The sequence below is a fragment of the Amblyomma americanum genome, chromosome 11 (assembly GCF_052857255.1).
Source record: "Amblyomma americanum isolate KBUSLIRL-KWMA chromosome 11, ASM5285725v1, whole genome shotgun sequence".
Taxonomy (NCBI): Eukaryota; Metazoa; Arthropoda; class Arachnida; order Ixodida; family Ixodidae; genus Amblyomma; species Amblyomma americanum.
The window spans coordinates 10,724,921-10,749,113 of record NC_135507.1 but is presented as its reverse complement, the minus strand read 5'-3'; the positions used below and the strand labels follow the sequence as shown (position 1 = coordinate 10,749,113).

Sequence of the window (24,193 nt, the reverse complement as noted above, 5' to 3'; positions counted from 1 at the left end):
GTGTGTGCGCTTTCCTATTTTAGTGCCTCCTGTTGGGGCTCTGTCGATACACCTTCTTATTACAACATTGCCCAGATAGCTTTCCTATGAAGTGTTACAGGGACATTGAGGAAAACTCTATCTAAATATTGTTTTCAGTAAAAATTGGTTCTCTGGCTCGTTCTGGTTTACTGAAGTTTGTCCAGCAGCAAAAAGGACATACATGGCTGTGAAAATATAAGTTAAATATATTCCCGCCACTCGATTCGAACTCGTGACGTATCCACCGAAACGGACTCCGTGATCGCCGTTTTGAAGTGACTAACGGTGAAGCCTAGCCTCTGGGATCCGCCCCTGAGCACCGGATAATGACCAAAGTTATGTAATATCCCTTACGTAATGTCCTTACGGGACCCTTCAGGGTTAATGACGATGATGATGAAGCTGCCAACCGTGGCATGTGGCAGTTAAGTTAATGATTGGTCACTCGGGAAGAGCAACCTGGGTCGCACAAGGCCCACCCATTGCTGGGAGCACCTGCAAGCAGTGGCGCATCGCTTAGCCACTGCACCACTAGCCGCGGCAATAGGGGTGTGAGGACTCTCAAGGATCTATAAATGTAAAGTAGGGAAGGGCCTTTTGCATATATGGGAATTAACCCATTGCGCTATCACGTCATACGCTCAATGCAGAGCTTAAGTGCCCCCTCCAATTTTTAAATTTGCGATGCGGACATGCGCTTCTGTAAGAGGAGTGACAGACAATCAGCAGCGGCGGTCTGTGAATGCGCAACATGACATGCGTTTTGAGTTTCCGTTGCATAACCCCTCGCTTCCTCTGACTCTCTTTCCTAGGAGGTAAATAACGTCTAGCCGACATTCCATAGTTACCTCGATGCGCGTTGCCATGGAAGAGAGAGGGAAAAAGAAAAAAAGCAATATTTTGACCTAGGAAGAGTTGTGCTGAATCATTTGCCTTAACCCTGCCACTCACACCCGGAAAAGAAGCGGAAAAAAGAAAGCTTCGAGCTGTGACGATGCTCGCAAAGCCGAGCAGAGATTAGCTTGAAAAGCCGACGCTTTTAGCGTGCGAATTTATAAAGCCGCATCGGAAATATGCGCGCTACCTAAAAGCCTCTTTGTTCAGACGGATTTGGAGAGCACTTGCACAACTTGTCCTCATTACTTATGAGCCCGCTTATGCCCATCGCGGGTCTAAGGCCTGTCCCATTGACTGCCTGTTAACCCTGACCTGCACCAGCTGAAACTGTCCTGTACCCGCAAATTTGATCATCCTATCTACCCCCTAAATTTTGTGCCGCCCCCTGCGCAACTCTCTTTACCCTCAATTTGAATCTACACTGTTACATTAAGAGGCAATTGGTTATAACAACTCCGCATTACTACTCGTCCACTCCAAGTTCGTTTCTTTCTGATTTATGCACAGATACTAATGCAATAGCATTGCAGTTGCCTTCACACCAAAACCCCATCGATGTCCGAGACAAATTCGCTGATTACACGAAAGAGGTCACTATACCTTGTAACGTCATCAAAACACGCCTTGATGTACCACCCTGATTTGCCAAGAGAGGTCACGTGACCTCGTGACGTCATCTCAATTCGCCCACCGTGTTGTGAGCAACCTAGACAGATATGCGAAATCAAAACTCCGAAAGAAATGTCGCATGTGCATATGGCGGCACCATCACAGCATAGCCGATACCTGACACTGCAGCTAGCCGTCCGAATATGGCGGTTGATGGACATCACACTGGCATGACAATGCAAACATGACATGACACTGACATGACATAACAATGCAAAGACACTGACGTGTACACGCACAGAAGTTGCACCAGAAGCTGCGACAAATGTAAAATCTAATGCTATCGCACATACCGCTCTTAAGGCGACTGAAGCGCCCCATGGTTTTCAACTCGCGCTTGTTCCCTATGTTGTTTTGAGTTCTTCCTCTCTCTTATCGTTTCCTGCAGCTGTTGAGTACGAATTTCACGCTGTCAAAGTTGAAAATTAGTTAAGTAGGGAAGCCAGGGGCGTCTAGCGATGGTGGCATTGTTGGATAAGCGGCGCAGTTTCACGCTTTAAGGCGTTTCTCAGCTGGGTTGCACGTCTCTGCAGATCGAGAAGCACAAATTCCTCACCGCCTGCTAGCTAAGCGCCGTTTGTTCACTATCATAGCCCGCTAAGAGCAGTTAGTCAGTGAAGTGGGTTACTTTCATTCAGGTGTTCAATCCTCAATTGAAGGGAGAACAGAGGTTCCGCCTTAAAGGTATGACGTGATATCTTTCGCGGGTTAATGGCCGTATATGCAGAATTGGTCATTCTGTAATTAACATTCATAGATGGTGGCGAGCCCGCATATCACTACCAGCGCAGTGGCGCAGTGGTCAAGAGATGAGCCACGGCATTGGCAGGCGCCTGCTTCCATCACAGCCACAGGCAGGAATTGTGCGCCCCATGTCGCTCTTCCCGAACAAAACAGGGACTTACCCGAGTAAGCTCGGGTAGTGACTCGGGTTGCAATAAGCAACAGCTCAAGATCGAACGTACGGTTCTTGGTCGGTGTCGGTGAGCGTATAAGTGCTTTTGCACTAATGTCATGTCGTGAGTACCACCACGGCTGAGCGCCACTTTCATCGTGGCCACCAACACGTAGACCACGTGATGCCCCGCCTTCTCGCTCAACCCAGTGCGAAAACCGAAAGAGAGCATGTCAACCAGGTTCTTAGAAGTAAACTTCCACATTGACTTCTGTCTGTCGTCTATCTCATTTAGCTTATTGCGTTAGTTTTTTTAATGACGATAGCAATTACTTCTACAAGCACAGCTTCAAGCACTAAGCTGTTCATGCTAAGTGAACTGTTCATGTTGACAAAAGAGCCAAGATGGACTACAAGTGACTTCCGAGCATACAGGCTTGCCACCTTAAAATCACCTAAAAAAGTAAGTAAATAATTCGTCGAAAATAATATTCGCCGAAAAAAACAACTAAATTTGTGTTCTCAAATATGCACCGAAAACAGTCCGCCCAGTTTTCAAAAATAAAAGCCTAAAAAGTCCAACCCTTGCGTATGCCGCTTAGCGGTACTGGTCTCCGCTACCGCCAGCCAGGCATGCAGCCAGAAGCTTTTTTTTTCGGTAGCTGAGGGCGCGCTTAGAGCCTCGAGGCCTTCTGCGCAAGCGCGACAGCAGCTGGCGGTAGCGCTACAGCTCTCTAGCATATCTCTCTTCCTCTGTCAATCCCCTCATCTCTATACCACCCTTTATCACATTAAGGCTTTTGCCGTCCATTTTTCACTCTCTCTCTCTCGATCACAGCTAGCAACTAAGAAAAGTCTCTCGAGTGGCAGAAAAACCTATATCTCCACCGCCGGAGCCGCGACGCTGGGAATGCGAAGAAAGAAAGAAAGAAAGAAAGAAAGAAAGAAAGAAAGAAAGAAAGAAAGAAGGAAAGAAGGAAAGGAAGAAAGAAAGAAAGAAGAAAGAAAGAAAGAAAGAAAGAAAGAAAGAAAGGAAGGGAAGAAGTAAGAAAGAAAGAGAGAAGGAGAGAAAGAAAGAAAGAATAAAAATAGGCGAGGAGCAAAAAGGAAAAGCAACACATTATAGCAGGTCTGGAGACGCGGACCGCGTGTCCGTGAACCAAGCCACAAGTTTCCGCAGAAGAGCTCTTTTCAAATCCAACTTCTCCATTCCGAGAAGACCGCGAAAGGACGCCTCCCGGGATGAAGCAACCGCTAATGAGACCGACTTATCTGTTCGAGGAAAAAAAACATAATACAAACACGAGTACTGAGCTGGCCTAGAGTACTTTCAAAATTTTCCGCTAGCAGGAACGCGCTATCAGCGGTTGCTCCGTCGGTACGCGCTTATGCAGCGTAAGTATGGCTCCTAATTTATCGGACAAAAGCGCCAATATCGTGATGAAACAAAGGAAACGATACATCAGCGAGGAACAGTAGATATTATCTCGCCTCTTCGGAGATTGTTGCATTAGCGGGTGAAGCCGGCTACAATGCGTTTTTTTTTTTTTTTGCGAGGAGACGGAATCCAAAAACCACACTTTCCAGTGTTCCTTTCTCGTTCTCACTTCTTTCGCTCATCTCTCATTGGTGGCGATTTTCCGGTGACTTGGCGAATGATGCCAAGAATGGGGGACCATGCAAACGAAATGTTAGAAAATGCGGCCCCAAGTTCGCGTACGGTGTTATCAGAAAACAAAAAATGAAAAACACGGATGAACGAGTGACGGAACGCTTGTTGTTATTTTTATTTTTTAAATGCCTATCAGGTTATATCTTCACAAGGTGTTACTGCGAGATAGTCTCTTGGACCGTGCGCGCCAAAGTTTGTCACGGAAACCCACGGACGGTTCGAAAACCCCTGGATGGCGAAGGGTACATGGTCCATGGGGGTTTAACGTCCCAAAGCGACTCGGGCTACGAAGGACGCCGTAGTGAAGGGTACCAGATTATTTCTACCACCTGGTTTCTTTAACGTGCGCTCATGTCGCACTGTATACACGGGCCTCTAGCTTTTCGCCTCCGTCGAAAGGTAATTGCCGCTGCCGGGATCGAACCCGCGTCAATCGGGTCAGCAGCCGAGCACCAAGAAGCACCAGGGTGCATAGACACAGCAACGGTGGCCTAGTCGTTTGAGCATCCACATCGTATACTCGGGAAATGCGCGTCTGGATCCTCGGTAGACCCAACAGTTTTTTTCCAATGGGTGCAAACTTTTCCCTGGCCTTGTGTGCAGCTTCTCTGGTGTCGGATGGTCGGGAAAAATGGATATTTGACCGCCACGCTCCAAGTCAAACACGTTGGCCATGGTGGTGCACTTTTTACAAGCTGCCCTTGGTCAATTGAAACATCAAATCAGACCCGAACATCATCATCAAGGGCGTATCAGCAAGTTTTCTTGGCATCGTTTTTGTGGATGAAAATAAGGCACAGCTACCTCAATTTCTTTCAACATCATCATCAGCCTGACTGCACCCACTGCAGGGCAAATGCCTCTTCCATGTCTCTCCAATTAACCCTGTCCTTTGCCAGCTGCGCCCACCGTATGCCCGCATACTTCTTAATCTCATCCGCCCACCTAACCTTCTGCCGCCCCCTGCTACGCTTACTTTCTCTTGGAATCCACTCCGTTACCATTAAGGACAAGCGGTTATCTTGCCTTCGCATTACATGCCCTGCCCAAGCCCATTTCTTCCTATTGATTTCGACTAGGATGTCATTAGCACGCGTTTGTTCCCTCACCCGTGCACTCTGCCCGCTTGCGGTCTCTTAACGTTGCACCTATCATTTTTCTTTCTATAGCTTCAACGCAGTGAACGATAAACTGCGATTATCTTAGCGAGGAAGAATTGAAGCCCTTTCGAGGGTCGATATTTTTACCAATGTATCATTTTACATCGGCTGTGTTGACGTTACAATATTATCGCGATCATCAGCCTGATTGCCCCCACTGCAGGACAAAGGACTCTCCGGCATTACAATATAACACCCGCATTATGCAGGTGCCACAGATATTACAACGCGTGCGTCTGCGTGTGTGAATGAGTGTGCGCGAAATGTTACAGCCACGATCACTTTCCGACAGTATCCTTACCGACCCTTTAACTCCAAGTAAGAAATCGCAGGAGCAAAATAGATATTTTATGAGATGGCGTTGCGCGTTGAACAACCTGCACTTCTAGTACGTCTTTACATCAAGTCATAAAAGAAACACTCAAGCGCGGAGGTACCCGATCGCCTTTGAGTTCCAGTAGGTGATGATATAAATTAGAACACTCTGACAATTTTTTTTTACTTTCTGCTGTGTGAATCTTAACTTTTTCTCTCGTGAAACGCTCTTTGTTTCGGACGTCTCCAGAACTGTTTAACTTGGGGTACTTGCATTTTAAACTGCCATGGTATAGAAATGACTACAATCTTCAAAAAGATAAGCAGTACGCAGATAAACTGGCGCAGTTACCGGAGCTCGTGCATTGCAAAACGGCCCGCTGCTGCCTTTCAGTCCTGAACACAAAGTTGCAGGTTCGAACCCCACCGCGACGGACGAGTTTCAAGATAGGAAAAAGCCAAAGTCGCCTTGTTTACTGAAATTTTCATGCTCTTTGAAGAGGTCTGCGTGGTCGAAATGAGCCCGCAACCCTTTAGCCCTGGGGTAGCTTCAGTGCATAACATGTCCAACATTCTCGCACAAAATTTCTGAAAATTGGAAAACTGCCCGATACTGTTGTGGAAATATTGCAGATAACTGTCCATTCCTCTGATATGTACCAAAATCTCCTCTAGAGTGTTTCCACCGATCGCATCGAGAAGTTAAGCCTGCCATAGAAAACAAATGGGAAATGCTTTTGATGATAGCAAGAACGCTAATGCAAAACAAAATACAGGACTGCCGTCGGGTGGTGTGCGGATATATTGATTGTTATACTGAAACCTTACATCATATGAAAAAAAAATGCGTTCATAAACGGTTTCCCGCTCAAAAATGCTTTTGTCCGGAATTGTTGCGTATGAGAAGCCCTTGCTCGCCAAACATTAACCGAACAACACAAATGCTCTAAAGACGCACAGTGGGAAAACAGAAAGCCGACTCATAGCAGGTGCGACCTCGGTAAGCCGGTTCATACCGGTGGTAAGCAGCCGAGGGTGGCTGGGCAGGCATTGTTACTTCGCTCTATACTCCTTATCACGGCACTTCAACCCCCCCCCCCCAAAAAAAAAAACAATAAAAGAAGCACAAAGACATCCACACGTGCACGCAATAAGTGTCCCCCTTCTCACCTCATCTTTTATTCCGGGAACTGGGCGCAACCGTAGCTCACGCTTGGCGGAAGGTCTCTCTTCCCTCTTTGCTTATCACCGCGGAGCTTTCTCAAGCGTCATCCGCAACCCACTCGTAGGTCCTGGCAGATATCGCAAAAGCTTGATTCTAGGCCTCCTATGAACTCATGAGGTTGCCTTGCAACGCTGGATTCGCAGTTTTCGATTAGGCGACAAGTCGATACAGAGGAAAATGAATTTGCCAAAGGCTTGATTGAAGTCCTTGCAGCGCAAAACAAACGGGCCTTTGTTCGTCATGACGTAAGGGGACGAACGCGCAAGACCGTTTAATGGAGTATCAACAGATGAAGCACTCATGCATTTCAGGCCACAACAGGATAACAACCTACACTGCGAGAACTTTATAAATGCTAGATGGGGTGATCTTCCCTTACAAAAATTTCTTTAGACAGTCTATAGACTGTGCATAGACTTCTGTCTATAAAGTCTATAGACAAACCTTAAAGAGAAGTCTACAAGCAATACAAATCCTATAGACAGCCTATAGACAATCTGTAGATTTATGGTCATACACTTCTAGTAGACTTTTGTCAAAAGACATTTTATAGACTATGAATAGACAAAAAGAAATATCTATAGGAAGGCAGTACAGTCTATATGAAGTCTATAGACTCTCTATAGACCATTTATGTAAGGGTTTAACAGCTGGCAGCAGTCAGACACTTGTTTTTCTTGCGTGTTTCCTTGCTATGACTTGTTCGTTTTGTAGTGCTACTATTTCAAGCATTAGAATGGACATAAACTGAACCTGTGAAGTTTAGTTTAGTTTATGGGGGTTTAACGTCTCAAAGGGACTCAGGCTATGAGAGACGCCGTAGTGAAGGGCTCCGGAAGAACCTGTGAAGTAGGCAGCCGTGCAGATCTCTGCTAAAGCGGGGGAGAAAAAAATTCATGGACATCTAGTTTCATTGTGTGCTGGCAATGCGCTAACACAAGCCGCTGTTGGTGTGTGTGCTAAAAGTGACGTCACGCTCAATCTGATGATGTCGCTTTCCTCCAGCCAAATGTAATGCTCCTGTCTAGTGACGTAACTTCTCTTAGCCAATGGGAAGGTTCCAGCCTGATGACAGCGCTTCCCTCCAGCCAATGGACGAATTTTATGACCTACCAGACATTTTGGCTCTATTGGGGCTTCTATTACTTCTAATTGGGTGTGTGCGGCGGCTTTGTACAATAAAACTATAGTCAGATAGAAATTAAGAACGCAGCGGCTTTTCCCCGTCAAAGGACCCACTTCCAGCCAATGGCGTCGGCCGATTCTCGTGGCCCTGCTAGGAGTGGTAGATGAAAGGGGATGTTCCTTTCCATCTGTGATCGGGGATCGACCCATCTCTTCATTGTGGAGCTGCTTCCTGTATTGTCACGCTAGCAGGGTCATGAGAATCGGCCGATCGACGCCATTGGCTGGAAGGGCCATTGGCTCTGACGGGGCAAAGCCGCTGAGTTCTTGAATTGCATCCGACTATAGCACGCTACGCATACACAGCTTTGTTGTCATGTGATTCTCAAACATAATTTAATAATAAACTCAAACATAATTTTTCGGCCTTATTGAAAAACATTTATCTTGTCTGTCCAGAACTGTGGGACTAAATACGTTTGTGTTTGGTTTTGCACATATATAAGCCTTTTTTTTTCTTTTTTAGAATATGTGTGCGCTTTACATTAAGGTGGCAGTCTGGGCATGCTGGTGATTCATGATGGAAATGTACAGCGCAAATAAAGACGAGGACACAAGGAAGAACACATGGAACACACGAGCGCAGACTTGCAACAGTTTATTTCGAAACTCGGACCAGTATTTATAGCTGAAAAACCAGACAATTATCACACATGCGCAGTACTTTATCACACATGCACAGTACTGCGCATGTCTGATAATTGCCTGGTTTTTCAGCTACAAATATTGGTCCGAGTTTCGAAATAAAGTGCAAGTCAGCGCTCGTGTGTTCCATGTGTCTTCCTTGTGTCCTCGTCTTTATTTGCGCTGTACATTTCAATCAGCGCTTTACATATTTGCAATGCCGCGATTGTAGTATCTGACGTCTTTTTGTACATGTAGTTTGAATGGCTGCCATTTATTTACTGAATATCTTGTATTTGGACCTTTCACTAGCCGAGCTGGCTATGGGTCCAATCAAGTTTCGATGTATTGGTTTCATAAAATAAAATTATGATTGTGATGAAAAAAAAATAAAAGCGGCGACTATATCTCCCGCGTCCGAGTCACCGCCGAAGCGAGCAAGGTGGCGAGGTTGAGCGGACGAAAGAGTACATTGCTTCCAGTGGTTCCCACTTGACGCACATTAGCACGCCTCTTGGGCGGCGGCCCACGTGATGCCTAAAAGCACATGACGATCGCCGATAGCGCCGATCGATTGCGCGGGCCGTACTTTCTCCCCCACCCCCCATCTTTGTGATCGACGCAACACCGTGGGGCCTCCCTTGGAAGCGCGTGAATGCAGTACCCTCGAAGGGAATACCCTGTACTCCGCTAAAAGATAAGGCGACCCGCCTTCGGGAACGGCTGACTGACGCTCCTCTCTAGTGCCAATCTAATCGCCACGAGTACGGAGAAGGCGGGCGCCACGGTGAAATATACGGTGTGTGTTGCGTGTGTGCGTGCGTGCGTGCGTGAAAGTGTAAGACGAAGGAGTCGAAACCCAACACGCGTGCCGAGTTGTGGACAAAACATAGAAGCGGAGGGACATCTCGGAACGACAAGCCGTGCGTCATCATCGCGCGGGGCTGCTTGACTCACCCCGCACACACGACGCGCCATGTTATGGGGCGTGGAGTGGCGTCATCACGCGATGTGTGGCTATTTTTCCGCCGCGTAGCACAGGCCTACGTAAAGCGCGTCGCCCATACCCCTGCCACCACCCGCGCGAACTCTACACACGGCCAAGAATAGAGCGGGGCGAAGTGTGAAGATATAGAAATATGAATTAGGTCAGCTCGTCGTCTTGAAAACGAACGTTCTCACCCTTCTTTCCCTCTCCTCTTCCGCTGAGTGGGGCGACTGAGACGAAAGAACGGGAACAAGGCTCGCAATGACACGGAGTAATGATATTTGAACGAACGTCACTTTTCAGTTAAGCCTTTGTAAGGCTCGTCGCATTACATGATATGCATACAAAAAAAGTGCATAGTTCTCATTTATGCTGACACATATGTATATTGATTTTTGGGATATTTATCGTAGCAAGATCAAAAGCGCTAGTCGCCAGAAGTGTAGGGGTCTTCTGGTAGATAACTCACTGAAAAAGCTAACCCTAACGGCGGAAAAGTCTAAAGGTTTATGTGGTCTTACTGCTGCACCGGTTGGAAGGCGATTGAATAGGCCTGAATTTTTGCATTGATTATTTTATATGCCTGAATCTTCGCCCGAAGTTTTTTCGTTGGTTTTAGGCACTCAGAAATTATCGTAAACTCAATAATTTTTGTTATCCTGTTCTGTTATGTTTTTAATAAACGCAAAATTTTAAATTTCTGCTATAGAAGGACTGCAAGTGATGAAATACTGGAAGCTGTTGACTTTTGTTTTTTCGTTGCTTGGCAATGACAGGGTTAAACGAAGCTTTGCGAAATGCCCCAACAAAACCCATTGTACCTAAATAAGAATTTCAATATACTGCGACTTTCATTTCGACAAACACTTTGGGAAGCTTCATCAGCTTATACCGACTGCGGGCCAGAGTGCGTCGTTTCGGCAGACACTAAGCAATTTTTGCGCGTGAAGCTTATTCTATGAAGCTGCGTGAAACTTGAATCCGCGCAAAGCTGCGCCATTTTTCGCTATAACTCCGTGACTCCACATCCGGTTTACTTCCGAACACGGCCACAAAGCTGGCTTGTAACTTTAATAAAAGCCGGATATATTCACTCCCCGCGTTTGCCTTATCCCAATTTAACCTACATATGCCTAACGTTCTACATGTAGGACACCGCTTTTTTGCGCAATGACTCTAAAAATTTATTGCATAAAAGCTTACGCCTGCTAGCTTGGGTTTAAAAGGCTCTAAATTCTTCCCGTGCAAGTGTTGCGTTGTGTGTTTCGGAAATGAGCCGCCAGTCTTCTGCGGCAGCAGTGAGCAGATTGGACCGAGTCGACTACATTGGGATTGAACGAACACGTCTGTGTTCGCGCAACACATTCTCACCACAGCCCGGAAATGGCTTATGGATGTTTAACGTCCCAAATCGACTCAGACTGTGAGGGACGCCGTAGTGAAGGTCTCCTGAAATTTCGACCACCTGGGGTTCTTTAAAGTGCACTGACATCGCACACTGCACGGGCCTCTAGAATTTCGCCTCCATCGAAATTCAACCACCGCGGCAGGGATCAAACCCGCATTTATCGAGTTAGCAGCCGAGCGGCGGCTGCTGACTCGACTGAGCCACCGCGGTGGCTACAGCACGGAAATGATGTAGCGATTCGCTGAGGCGCAGTACTGATGTTCAGTGACGACTCCGCCGACACCATTGTGAGTAAAAGTAATGAGAAGGGAGTGCAACAATTATAGAGTACAGTTGGGGTTATTTACCATCTCTCTAAGCGCGTTCAAATGAGCTAAACGGCTTTATCGAATTTTCGCAAGTCTATTATTGAAGGGTTATAAATTTATTTCGCCTCACGGTATTATTCGAACACTTTAAAACAAGGTGTAAACCTTGTTCTATAGTATCTTGCACAGCTAATTCCTTATATACATTTTTATTCGCCCTTCACTAAACAATAGTTAGTGCTGCTTTCACCATGGGTTCTCGGTTCTAGTTGCGGCCATATTGTTCTCACTAGTTGCTAAACATCGAATAAGACTGAGCTGTGTGCTAAGAGCAACACAAGGAAATACAAGAAGGGGTCACTTCTCAGGATATTATGAATGCCACATACGGTACTTCCTCATATTCTGCTGGCTATAGAGAGTGTTGACCTGCTTCCAGTTACAAATGGCAATCAACTGGCAAGCTGACATCCAGGTCGACAACCAAAATATGCAGGCCATTGGACTTCCTTCTGGGAACCGCAATGCTGCTCGTTTTGCTACGTATAAGAATTGCAAGTCTCCCAAAAGGGGAGGAACTCTCGTCTTGGTCCCTATGAACCTCCCGACTTCCAGGGGTGCAATACAATAAGGCTTAGAGGCGAATTCCTTGGCTTGTATATTTTTGATGAGGCCTGTACCCCCAGTACTCCTGCACAGGAAGGCACTGTACTGTCTTCTTGCTTGTATCACCCCGCCAACACTTAGAAGCGAACAGATTAGCTTTAGCCCGCCCAGTGTACAGAAGGTTGAGTTGAACATCGGGGGCCACGACCTAGATCATCTCAGGCGGCCAACAGCGGCAAGTGTCACCGCTAAAGCGCTGCTATTGTATACCCATATATGAGCGCAATATCAATTAGGGCACTTACTTGACCTTAGCAATAACTGTCCACAGCCTTATCCAAGCGGAAGCTTCCTACGGCGTTCAGATAAGGCTACGCGGATAGTGAAACGGCGTGCAAGGGTTGTTTAGTGTTGACCTTAGCGAAATCACGCCACGTTAGAGGAAGAGGTGATGAGAGGTGTGAGGAGAGGGCTAAGACTCGTGACGGGACGAGAGTGCGTGGCCTTCCAGGTCCCGTGACGTCACCAGAACGACAGGGAGCGATAAACAAACACCACGAACGCTTGGCCTCTCTTTACATACACTCGTGGGCTCGGCGGCGCAAGTTATCGCCACTTGCAAACAACAGGACGCGGATTGCCGCGTCACGGTCACGCGTGGCTCTGACAATGTAATATATACGGCCACTTGCTACGAAGCGGGCTTATCGTGCAGGTCGCCACACTCCTGCCTTCCCTCCCTCCTCACTCAAGGCTCGGGGAGGCCTGACGCATCCTCGGAACCCGGAACCAATGTACCACTCGCACCTATAGTCTCAAGGCCCTGGCGAAATCGATACAACGGGTATTGCTGGCGACATTCAGGTGCGAAAACTGGGATGTCGATGGTATTGCTTCTGTGCTTATTTGATCGCCAGACATGATAGCAGATAAACAGCATCCGCCTCGCATTCGGGAGGTTCTGGGTTCGATCCCCAGTGCCACTGGGTACGCAGTGGTTTTTTAATGGGTACAAGATTTCCCCCGGCCTGGTGCTCGGCTTTTCTACGGTGAGATGCTTGGGAAAAGTGTCTTGGACCAAACCGTTGCCTTGACGGATCAGAAATAAGTTCCGCCGTCAAGCAACCCTAAATCCGCCTCATGCGGTAGAAGCCAAACTTGTGGCCCTTTTTTAGAAGAAAAATAAATGAAATGAAATGAAGTGTTTATCGAGAGAACCTTGATGGATATGTCCGGAGGATGGTGCACGCTTAGCGGGCAGCTCGTGATTTTACTTAGACGTAGAAGTTGCCGCATCTTGCGGTGATAAGCGTGGAATACAAGGCCCCTCCGTTTAGACACAAGGTCTGCGTAAGTTTTTCCGTACATGGTAGACATTGGGTATCGGAAATCGCCGGGTAACTCTGTGTAATCTACAATAGGCGAAACTTTCTTCAGTTCTTATCACTGACTCCATTCAAAGAGGACGCCATTGTTGAAATCGAACACATGGACCCTTGTTAAGCTGCACCCAACCAACTTTGTCAATATCTTGATCGTATTCTGTCAGCCACGGCACTTGTATTGCATTGTAACGATTGCTGTAACGCAAGAGCAAAATCGCATCGTGATATATCGGGTACAAGATATAAGACATCTGTTTGATATGATATATGGCTTGCGGTACATTTGTTTTTCCGCAAGCCTCCAGCGTCAAGCGCCAGTAGACATGTAAGCAAACACGGACATTTGTGTACACAATGAAAAAGGAGGCGCCAGCAGTAATCTGCAATAAGCCAGCAAACATACACACACGACGAAAAGCAACATACATTGGCAGAGAGCTCAGCCCGCGAAATTGATTGCGTGCAGAGGAGGAAGCCTGTGATAGGGGTGGCTCCAAAACATACGTATATTACTGACGGACGCTCAAAACACGGAAACAGACAGCGTAGGCCACAATCAGCAGCACAAAGGTCGGACACAGCGCTATCCATGTAGAGTGTTAGCGAACGCTGGAGGATGATCAATTTTGTACGACAGAATTTTTTGCAGAGTTCCCGCGTTCAGGCTTAATACACAGACGGCGACAGATTCTTACTTCAGGCATAGTAACTTGAAGCATTAGCAATGTAAGGAGGCTTTTAAACGCGGCACCGGAGGTTTTGCGGTTAGCAAAAAAAGAAGATTAAAACAACCAACTTTAATGGCCGCCATCTTTAATTCGAGAAACCGAAACTATGCTACCTAAAAAAAGTCGACTAAAAGTGTATGGCCATAGATCTATAGATTGTCTGTAGAACACCTATAGGATTTGTATTGCATATAGACTGTTGTCTAAGATTTGTCCATAGAGAGTCTATAGACTTTATAGAGAAGTCTATATACACTCTATAGACTCTCCTAAGAAATTTTGGTAAGGGGCGGCACCGGAGGTTTTGAGATTAGGAGACAGAGGAGGTTTAAACTGTGGTTAAAATCTCCGTGACAGCTAGAACTTCGGATCTTCTACAGACAAAATTTGTTTCCGTTGTCAACACTAAGTATCCCATATTTTTAGTCACTGAAATCTACCCCAGTGTGTGGGCAGCATACCCTGACCTGTAAAGGAAATGCCCTAGAGGACACTTCCTTTTTACTCCTTACGTGTTTATAGTCTGGGTCATGCGGGGCAGCAACAAGGCTTGTTTCCAAATCTAGAACCTCTTGGCGCAGCTAGTGGATGACAACAGAGAGGGAGAGAGAGAGAAAGAAAAGAAAGCAATCCACACGATGCAAACTGGCGCAGCTTTCAACGAGAAAGGAAATGAGAAACGTCTGCACACTTGCGAAGCACCTGTAAGAGCTCCATGAGCTCACGTTCTGGAAGGTCTCCAAACTCGTGCACGTCGAACACGAACGCGAAGTGAGCGCTCGCCATTGTTGCAACCGGCGTGTGCGCGCTGCTTTCACACAAACCGAAGTTGCATCACACCCGCCAAAAGAAAGGCTATGCCTCGAGCTGTCTCGAACTACGCCGCGGGGGGTGCTGTGATGCCAGAGGATTAGTTTCTCCCGTTTCCAAGAGCTTGTTATCAAGTCCTTTGTTGGTATGGTTTACGGGTTGAACGTCCCAAAGCGATTCAGGCTATGAAGGACGCCGTTGTGGAGAGCTCCGGCTAAATTCGACCACCTCGGGTTCTTTAACGTGCACTGGCATCGAACAGTACACGGGCCTCAAGAATTTTGCCTCCATCGAAAATGCACCGCCGCGGCTGGGATCGAACCCGCGTTTTTCAGGACAGCAGCCGAGCGCAATAACCATAAAGCCACCGCGGCCGCACTTTCTGTCCTTTGTGTCTTTTTAATACGATAGCACCGGATTTGTCGCCGCACTGAAAGCTAGTCGATTTCCGGTGACAATTAATTGATTGAGCGAAATATGTCATGTGACCTTTTGACGTAATCACAACCTGCCCATTGTGACAGGTGGCAACCGGCTAGCAGCCTTAATATGGCGGTTGATGGAACAACAATTGCAAAAGAAACTGACGCAAACACAGACAGTTGTTGCAACGGAAGCTGCGAAAAATGTGAAATCTAATTATATCGCATTCCTCTCCAAAAGCGTCTTAAGTGTTCCCACAGTTTGCCATACAGCGACTGTATTGACAAGGCGTTGACCCGCCTGTAGATGATCAGAGCGCGGCGCGGAGCTATCACTCGGGACATATACAAGATTCCTTGATCGAATTTTCTCCCAAAAATTTTCAGATAGCTTCAGCACATGGTGTCTTGGTGCACTGCCCACTTTCGGTGCTTCTCAAAAACCGTTGGAAGGTTATCGAGAGCAAGCAAGCGAGAACAAAAAAAAAAGAAAATTGTGAGCGGGTACTTCGAGTTGTATGACCAAAAGAAGGATGACCACGCCTAATTGCCACCGTCGAGCCTTCTAGGCACGATAAAGAAAAAAAGAAATATATAAGAACTAAGGGAGCAGATCTGATTAGCGATTCGTGCTGCTGCGCCCTTCTTCAATGGAACGCAGGCTGCCAAGATCACCCCATCCAAATAATCGCTGCCGCTCAATGATAAGGAAGTTATCTCTCCAGGGGTCTGCCTTCACCTTAAACATCTCCGCTGGTTCGACGAGAAGCACGCGGACAATGGGAGTCGGAGCAGAAGAGTATGCTAGAGCAAGAGTCATACTCTTTTTCCTTCATTTTTTGTTTGCACAACATATCCAATTCTAGCTACTTCGATATCTATACAGGTTGAAGGTGCGCGGCTTTCAGGGACTTTTTTGGCCCTCACGGTTTGGCATATAGCCACAAAATCTATGTGCGCCCTCTGAGTAAAGCAAAGCCTTTGCCGCAGCTCACCTCTGCAATGGTCGTGAGATAAGAAAAATTCAAGACTTTTCGTTTCCCACCTTGGACGAAGCAGCGATTAGACCAATTGTACAAACGACCTTCTCAGCCGGTCCATTGTCCACATGAACATGTGATCAAGACGGGCCTATTCTCATCGGAGAACAGGGCGGTGCTTCATTCTCATTGGCCAGAGAATGGTCCGTGATCACGCAGTGGCAACGACGATGTGTTTTCAGTAGCGACGGCCATCATCATCATCATCATCAGCCTGACAACGCCCACTGCAGGGCAAAGGCCTCTCCTATGTCTTTCCAATTAACCCTGTCCTTTGCCAGCAGCGCCCACCGTATGCCCGCAAACTTTTTAATCTCATCCGCCCACCTATCTTTCTGCCGCCCCCTGCTACGCTTGCCTTCTCTAGGAATCCACTCCGTTACTCTTAAGGGCCAGCGACCCTCTTGCCTTCGCAATCATGATAAAAGACAAGCTCGAAACCGAGTTTCCTCGGATCTTGCTGAGATCATTACCATTATTAACGCCATCTTTCATTACTATTATTCAGCTGTACAGTCTGTAGACACTCAAAGGGTTGTTTGATAAGCATGGGAACGGCAAGAATCCAACCATAGACATCGGCGATTGCTCTTGATTCCTGATTAGTTTCGACAAGTGCTGCGAATATCGTTATTAGAACGTCACTGCGGGCTAGTTACTTCACGTCGAGGAAATAAGGCTGCGCGACTAGGACGAAGACAGGAAGCAAAACGAAGCAAAGAGACGAACAAAGCACCACGTTTACAACGCCACGAATACCACACCACGTTGTGTTGTATTCGCTTCTTTTCCTCGAGCCTTCGTCCTACTCGCGTAGTCTTAACTCTCCTGTAAATGTCGGCACAGCGCAGAAAGGTTCATCGGCTTCAACAACATAAGAAACACATCGCGATACTCCAGCACAAGGCCGACGTCCTGCATGCGTTGCCGACCATGACATCGGCGTGACCTTGTCCTAGCTCGCTCTCTTTCTAGCCCTCAAAACCCGAGCGCACGAAAGGCAAGCAAAACACAAAACGAAAACCTGGATACATCGCTGACACTGTCACCATTTCTGTCTCCTGTGAGAGATTTGCTAACACCGTTATCGCTACCGAGCGAAGCTGACTGATTGGACACGGTCCAAGGCCATGACAGGAAAGAGGTGAAGAGACAATGCCACTATCGAGCGCCCCTCCAACCTCCTCCTCTGTGCCAAGGGAGGCATAGTGCGGGCGATGATTTCCGACCGAGCTGGCGTGATGAAAGCGGCGCGCATTCTGGTTGAAAGTGTGCCGGCCTCCGTTGGCTAAACAGAACCCATCCGCAGCTCCCACGGGCACTGGACGCCGATGCCGCGTAAAAAGAAAAGGCATGTATCGGCAAGAGCTAGCGTGCGGGTTGGATAAGCGGCACAAAGCACACGAGAGATTAGGGAGCTTGCACAATGCGCGTGAGAGGCCCGTTATCGAAGGCGAGAAATACAAAGGCCGGACGGACGTCGCCACCGAGCAGCAAGCTGGCAGGTGATGCTTGAAAACGCTTGGAGCATTGCCCGAAGCTCTGCGTGTTACACTTGCGGGAACTCCACGTGCAAAAGTAAATATTTTGAAAGAGGTTCCAGAAAAGAACGAAAAATAAATGCTCTCGTAATCAATGCCCCGATTTTCGCTGAACAATGATAGCGCGTGCGCTCTGCGCGGGGTTACCTGCACACGGAGAAACCGTGATGTGAGGGACAAGAGCGATAGGGCTCTCCGGGAACGTGCTTAATTAAAAGCAGTTGCAGTGGGGCGGCGACCTACAACGGGGCTTCTACAGCAGCGCAGCCTTCGCGAACGCCCAGGAGACGGCAGCGGCGACGCGTACAACACAACTTCTCAGCGCATTCTACCAGGTCAGAAACGGACCGCCTGCCTCAGAATTATCCACGATGTAGAAGCATCAATGGCGGAGCGCGTTGAGACCCGCAGCTTACGAGCGATTTCCGCTGCATATCGTTTGCACTCCAGTTTTCCGGCAACCAACCGGCCATCAATTTTTTTTTTAGGAAAGGAAAGGCGGTGGAGCTGTCTCTTTTTTTCGGTGGTGGTTAACCGTGCCGTGAGGGAGAAGCGGATACAGCGTATACTCCGAATACATTTCGACCAACTGAGGAACTCTAACACGCACTGAAATCACACTCTGCACGGGAGCATTTTGCGTTTCGCCTCTATGGAGACGTGGCCGCCGCGGCGAAGATTGAATATCGTGACCTCCTGATCAGCGGCCGAACACCAAGACCACATAGCCACCGAGGCAGGGACGGTTGGGTCACACTTTTGAGGCGAAAGCCTTTAATGGCTCATGCTCCCGTCCGTCCGTCCGTCCGTCCGTTACGCTCTTCAATTCGATAAGAAAAAAAAATTTATGCCCGATGGGATTCGAAACACCATCCTACCGTTCCGCAGCCGAGCGTGCCAACGACTACGCTACTTTCTGCCAACGCATATGTAGTTCTCCTTGTCTAGGACGCTGGAGAGTTTGCGAAAAGGTGTGGAATCATACTGATACTTCCCAAGCGCCCTTCAGTGTCTCCAGCACTTAAGCTTCACAAACAACTGTGTACTTAATTAAATCTTAAACACACATCGGTGACACACGCAGCAACACCGCGCTAAAGGCTTTCGCCTCACCGCCCTTTATGTCAACAAAGTGCCCCCCTGATTTTTTTTTTCTTTTGATACAGAAGTCGGGAAAAGTTGCGCCACATGGTGGTCCGCCAGTTAAGCCGTACGAGCAAATGGCGCGTCGGACGTGATCGGGGTTGAAAAAGGTGGCTTCTCTTGGTATCCATTGTGCGTTCCGTCGCCGCACTCACCACTCCGGTGGCTATACGATGGCTGTTGCGACGCCATCTTTATGGAGCCATCTCTCGGCGTCAACGACGCTCGCCGACGGAATTTCGTCCAATGGGGCTAGTAAGGCTTCCGTCTTAAAAGAGCGCTTGTTCGCTGAAGCCCGCTGATCGTCTGCCGAACCCTGGTAAAGACAAACACTCCAGGAAGGGGGAGTGGGAGGGTAAGGAAAAAAATGGCTGTGGTTTAGCTCTGGTTAAACCTGGAGTGACGCGATAGCTAGATCTATCGCTGGGCGTTCCTTCTTCATCTTCGTCCGTGGACGTGGATTCACTCTCCCCCTCTCCACTCCCCCAACTCGGTTTTGCCGGCGCGGCGCGCCGCCGGCAGCTGCTCCGCACCACGTGACCAACCACGTGACCAGCCACGGAGCTCAAGGGCGGCCACGCAGGTCAAAGGGTGCCGCGCTGAAGGCTCGAAATGCTAGCGTAATGTAGCTATCGCTACAATAAGGAGAGGTAATGGCAGTGTTGCGTGAGTACAGAATGTATTTGTGTATGGCTTCGTCTCCGGACAGTGAGCTGTGTCTACAGCGACAGCTGGTAGTGCCTCGACTCCCGACGGCGTGGTCTTGCCGTCGTCGTCGGCGTACGCACAGAGGAGGAGAGAGCGAGAGAAAGTGGCGGGAAGGGGAAGGCGTTGCCCAATGGTCGGCGCCAGGTGCCCGGCTAGTGTGAGCCTCAATTCGTCCTTCTCTCCGGCACTGCTCTGCTCGCTCGCCGTAGCCTCTAATCTAAAGCGACTGCTACACTGCACAACAGGTGGTTTGGGATAGTTCAGTTCTAGAATAAAGCTACCGTATACCGCTATCATCAGTCGGCAATAGAGCGTGCGCAGATGGCCACAGGACGTACGGGATTCTATCCTGCGACCTTGTGCTACCAGCCGATTGCCATAAACGATGAGTCACCATGCTGCGGAGTTCTGCGCTCAAATTGCCCTCGAATCGCTTTCGAATCGAATCGAATCGCGATCGAATCGAAGCAGCAGCCATGTTACTGCTCAAGACGCCTACATAACGCACGTACACCCTCCATCTAATAACATACCTGAAAGCTTATTAACGCGATAGCGTTAAAGGCACCGTTGCGCAGAAAATACGGCGTCGGCGTTGTTAGCGATAAATAGGGTGGTGTAGGGTGGCCAGGCAGCCACCCCCGGAGGAGCAACCTAAGTCACGTGACCTTATGGAGTCGTCACAACCTACCCACACTGGCAGGCGGCAGTTTAATGGTTGATCGCGAGAGGTTGCTCCCGAAGAGCAACTTGGGTCGCACAAGACCCACCGGTGGCAGCACCTGTCATCGCAGGGCAAACATTATTGTGGGACGATAAAAAAACGAAAAAGAAAATGTCCCTGCACGTACCACTAAGTAAACACTGGCGCATCTCTTAAACACTTCACCACTGCGCGAGAATTAGTATGAGGACACCCGGGGACATATGAATGTGAAATTGATAATGGCCTATTCCGCATATATAGGCATTAACTCAGTAACGCTAGCGCGTCATATCCTTAAGGCGGAGCTTAAGTGCCTCTCCACTCTGCAATGTTTTTCTCTGTCGATAGCATAATCTGCTGCCCTATTAAATCTACTAGTAGCCACCTGACACTCCACACAGATTCTTAACTTATTAGCAATCGGCGCACCACATGGTTAATGACCCTTGAAATATCGAAGCACAAAATAATCGCATTCAGACGCAAACGTAACACTGACTATACAAACCGCATTCAAGATAACTTAGTCTCACGTACTGCACTGCAAATAGCTTAGCGTTAACCTTTCGTCAGACCTTTCATTATCATTTCATAGCACATCCATAAAGGCCTCGAGGTAATTAAGCGCATCTACGCCGTAATCTCAGAAATTGTCCTGCTGATATTCGTAAACTAGATTACCTTAGTTTTCTTCGGTTACAACTCGGGTTTGCTTCCTTCATTTGGTCTCCCTAATTAACAACGTGGTCACCGTGTTAGAATCCGTCCAAAACAGGGCAGCACGAATAGCTTCTCGAAGCTATAACCATCATGTTCAAGCCTAACTCAGATTAAAATTTATCTTTCCTTACAATATTTATGCGCATGCCTTGACATTGCTCTCTTAACACTACTGCACAAGTATCGCACTTCAGTAACCATGCTTTTTACGTGTGCGCATGGTGAAACACAAGTGTTCTATTCATCAGGACTTTCTCGAGTTATCCAATTATGGAATAACGTACCCGATAACCTCGCTTCTCGGGCCCATTAATCAAGACACATTACATTACCTACACATCGCACATATCGCTGAAGCTGCTGCTTAACATGCCTCCGTGCATGCCTCTATTTTTTGGAGCTGTTAAGCGTCATTTTATTTGTACTCCTGTTTTCCTTTTATACTTGTTATTCTCTTTTTTCTCTGATCCGTTCGTGGTGTTTCGCTCATCGTACCATGAAATATATTACATGACGACTTGTTTCAATGTGCACTGATAACAACACTCGCCACTTGAGTTTTATTTCATCAATGCGTTAGCATTAAAAGGGTCTGTGGAAGCGGAAATGGCGATCGACCGCCTTCAGGCTTGACCCGCTGCGAACCTTGTGACGTCATCACAACTTGTCCAGCGTGGCAGGTGGGAACCTGCCACACAGAATTGTCAGCAAACTGCCTATCGTGGTAGGCGGGGGTTTAATTAATGATTGGCCGCGAGAAGTTGCTCGGGAAGAGCAACCAGGGGGTAGTGGCGCATCGCTTAACCGCTGCCCCACTGCGCCAGGAGCGGTATGAGGACTCCCATGCGATCTATGAATGTAGAGTAGAGAATGACATATTCCGCATATATGGGCATTAACCCATTGACGCTATATCGCGTCATACCCTTAAGGCGGAGCTACAACACAATGAACAGCATAACAAAATGCTAACGCATTCACACGATCCATTGAGGATCGCTTAGTAGTTTGTGCTTTAACCTACGTTGCGTTTACTTTTTTTCTTAACCCTTTTCTTTCTTGTACTTGTTCTAAACCGTGCTCACGTGTCCAAATATTTCCTTTTTATATATAACTTTTTCTTTCTATTTTGTTCGGATAATTCATAGGCTGTTTGGAATTTTGTTGCTATCTTACACACTGCAGGGCCCGTAAGGTATTTCAAATGGTTAAATAATACGTGCTGCGTGCTACTGTCTAGAGGTCGACGCCTTTGGAAGGTGTCATATTGCTCCGGAAGAAGACACAGTACATTCATGGCCCCGGAAGATTAGTGACAAAGGGACGTAGTCAGGTCTCCGGATGAGGGCTACCCAAGTGGACGTTGGGTCAGCGGACGATATAATATGCCGACTAGCACGCCTACAACTGCACTAAGAAAGCTCGCTGTAAGTTTCCTCACTACAGCCTTCCTTTGTTTTCTTAAGAAAGGGAATGAGAAAGGAGGGTCGTCGTATCTACACAAACGCTACATCTTTATGAGTCACCCACTCGACGGTGACACATACGGCGCAAGGACGCTGGCGGCCTACTTGTTTGTGACACGCGCGACAATACTTAATTTCACGCTGGAGTGTAAGCACTGCCGTCATAGGCCTTTCCATCGAGTGCACATGCAGAAAATGTGCGAGCTGGCGTGGAAAGCTCGACTGTACTAAGGGCTCAAAGTAAGGGGGGTCTCGGGAGGGTCTCAGACCCCCAGCAGTATTAACAAGGGATCTGGGGCCTCACGTGCTAGAATGTACGGACTGCATGGATCCGAAGCAGGCATCTATTTTTTATTTTTCTACTCAGTGGCCCATTCGAACATTTCTTCTCTTCAAAAATTTCACTGATTTTTCGAAAGACTCATTAACATGTCTTCCAATACAAGAGACTGGAAGAAATAAAAAGACAGCAGCACTGCACCAAGGCTAGTATAAAAAAAGGAAAAACTGTCCCCTCACACCACAAGTTAGTCCAGAGCTGGTCACTTATCTTCAATGCTGCACAACAACAATCACACTGGCAGAGTGTGGGGTCGTTTGCCTCAGGTCTGTGTCATAAACTGAGCAAACAACGATCTTTAAAAATGATTTTTCTTCTTTGCATAAAACGATGTGTAAAACAGGCGGCAGTCGCTTTCTCTCTCTCTCTCTTTACGTTTCTCTCCACCTGTGTTCGAATTACTAGAGGCCCCCCTTCGATGCAGCTAGGCTTTAAGCACTGCCTATACCACTTCCTCAGAGCATGCGAAAATGCGCGCAACAGTCCAGAGAGCATTTTAAGCCGTTGTCAAAAAATCTCCGTTTGGACTGTTGTGAACATGTGTAGAGAGCTCGCGCTGCGGCTTCGTGCTTGAGCCAGGTGCGCACAAAATCACGGTGAGCAATAGGTGAAACCCTGAGAGCGCTTGTGGATCAAAGTTAATTCAGCGGCCAGGCCTCAGCGGCGCCGAATACGCCAACACAGTCGCCAGAACAGTGATAGTCCAGCAATATGTTGGCCAATGACAGCTCTGTAGAATGTATACCTACCGCCCCTGCAGCGATTCCCGCCTGCCTATGTATACTACCTTCCTGCTAAGCCATGGTGTGACGGAATTGAGGCGGAAGTGCTTCCCGCTTTAAGGTATGCCGCTACCATTATGAATATTTAGCATAGCGCGATTCGCGATCCGCTACGGTGACACGCTTGCGCGGGGACCTATAGCTGCGCCTATATGCGCGCCCCTGAGAGCATCTGCGCATGCGCAAATGGTGCCTCTAGGAACCGATTCTCGGCAGCAGATCGCGCTATGCGAGGTCCCTGTATAAGCGCTACCTGCGCAGACGCTGTATTATGCCGCAGCTGCCGGGTAGCGGCATAAGATGCGTATACGATAACGATATGCTAAAACCCTCTAATGTCTGTGCATGACTCTGGAAGCAACGAAGGTTTAGGCGGTAGAACTTTTCGCCATATAGCCATCGTACACCACAACTGACACTGCTCGTCCA

The 24,193-nt window shown here is 47.8% G+C and overlaps 1 protein-coding gene across 3 annotated transcripts in view; it reads left to right on the top strand.

The window, feature by feature from the left end:
* The window catches only part of LOC144109428 (uncharacterized), a 55,648-nt gene that overhangs the window by 23,492 nt on the left and 7,963 nt on the right, over positions 1–24,193 (top strand). The window contains exon 1 of one of the 3 annotated variants that reach the window (XM_077642220.1): positions 18,077–18,234. The exons of the other annotated variants lie outside the window; for them this stretch is intronic. The gene's annotated coding sequence lies outside the window, so the exon portion shown is untranslated. Of the gene's footprint in view, positions 1–18,076; positions 18,235–24,193 lie in introns of those variants that run through there. 3 annotated transcript variants of the gene reach the window in all.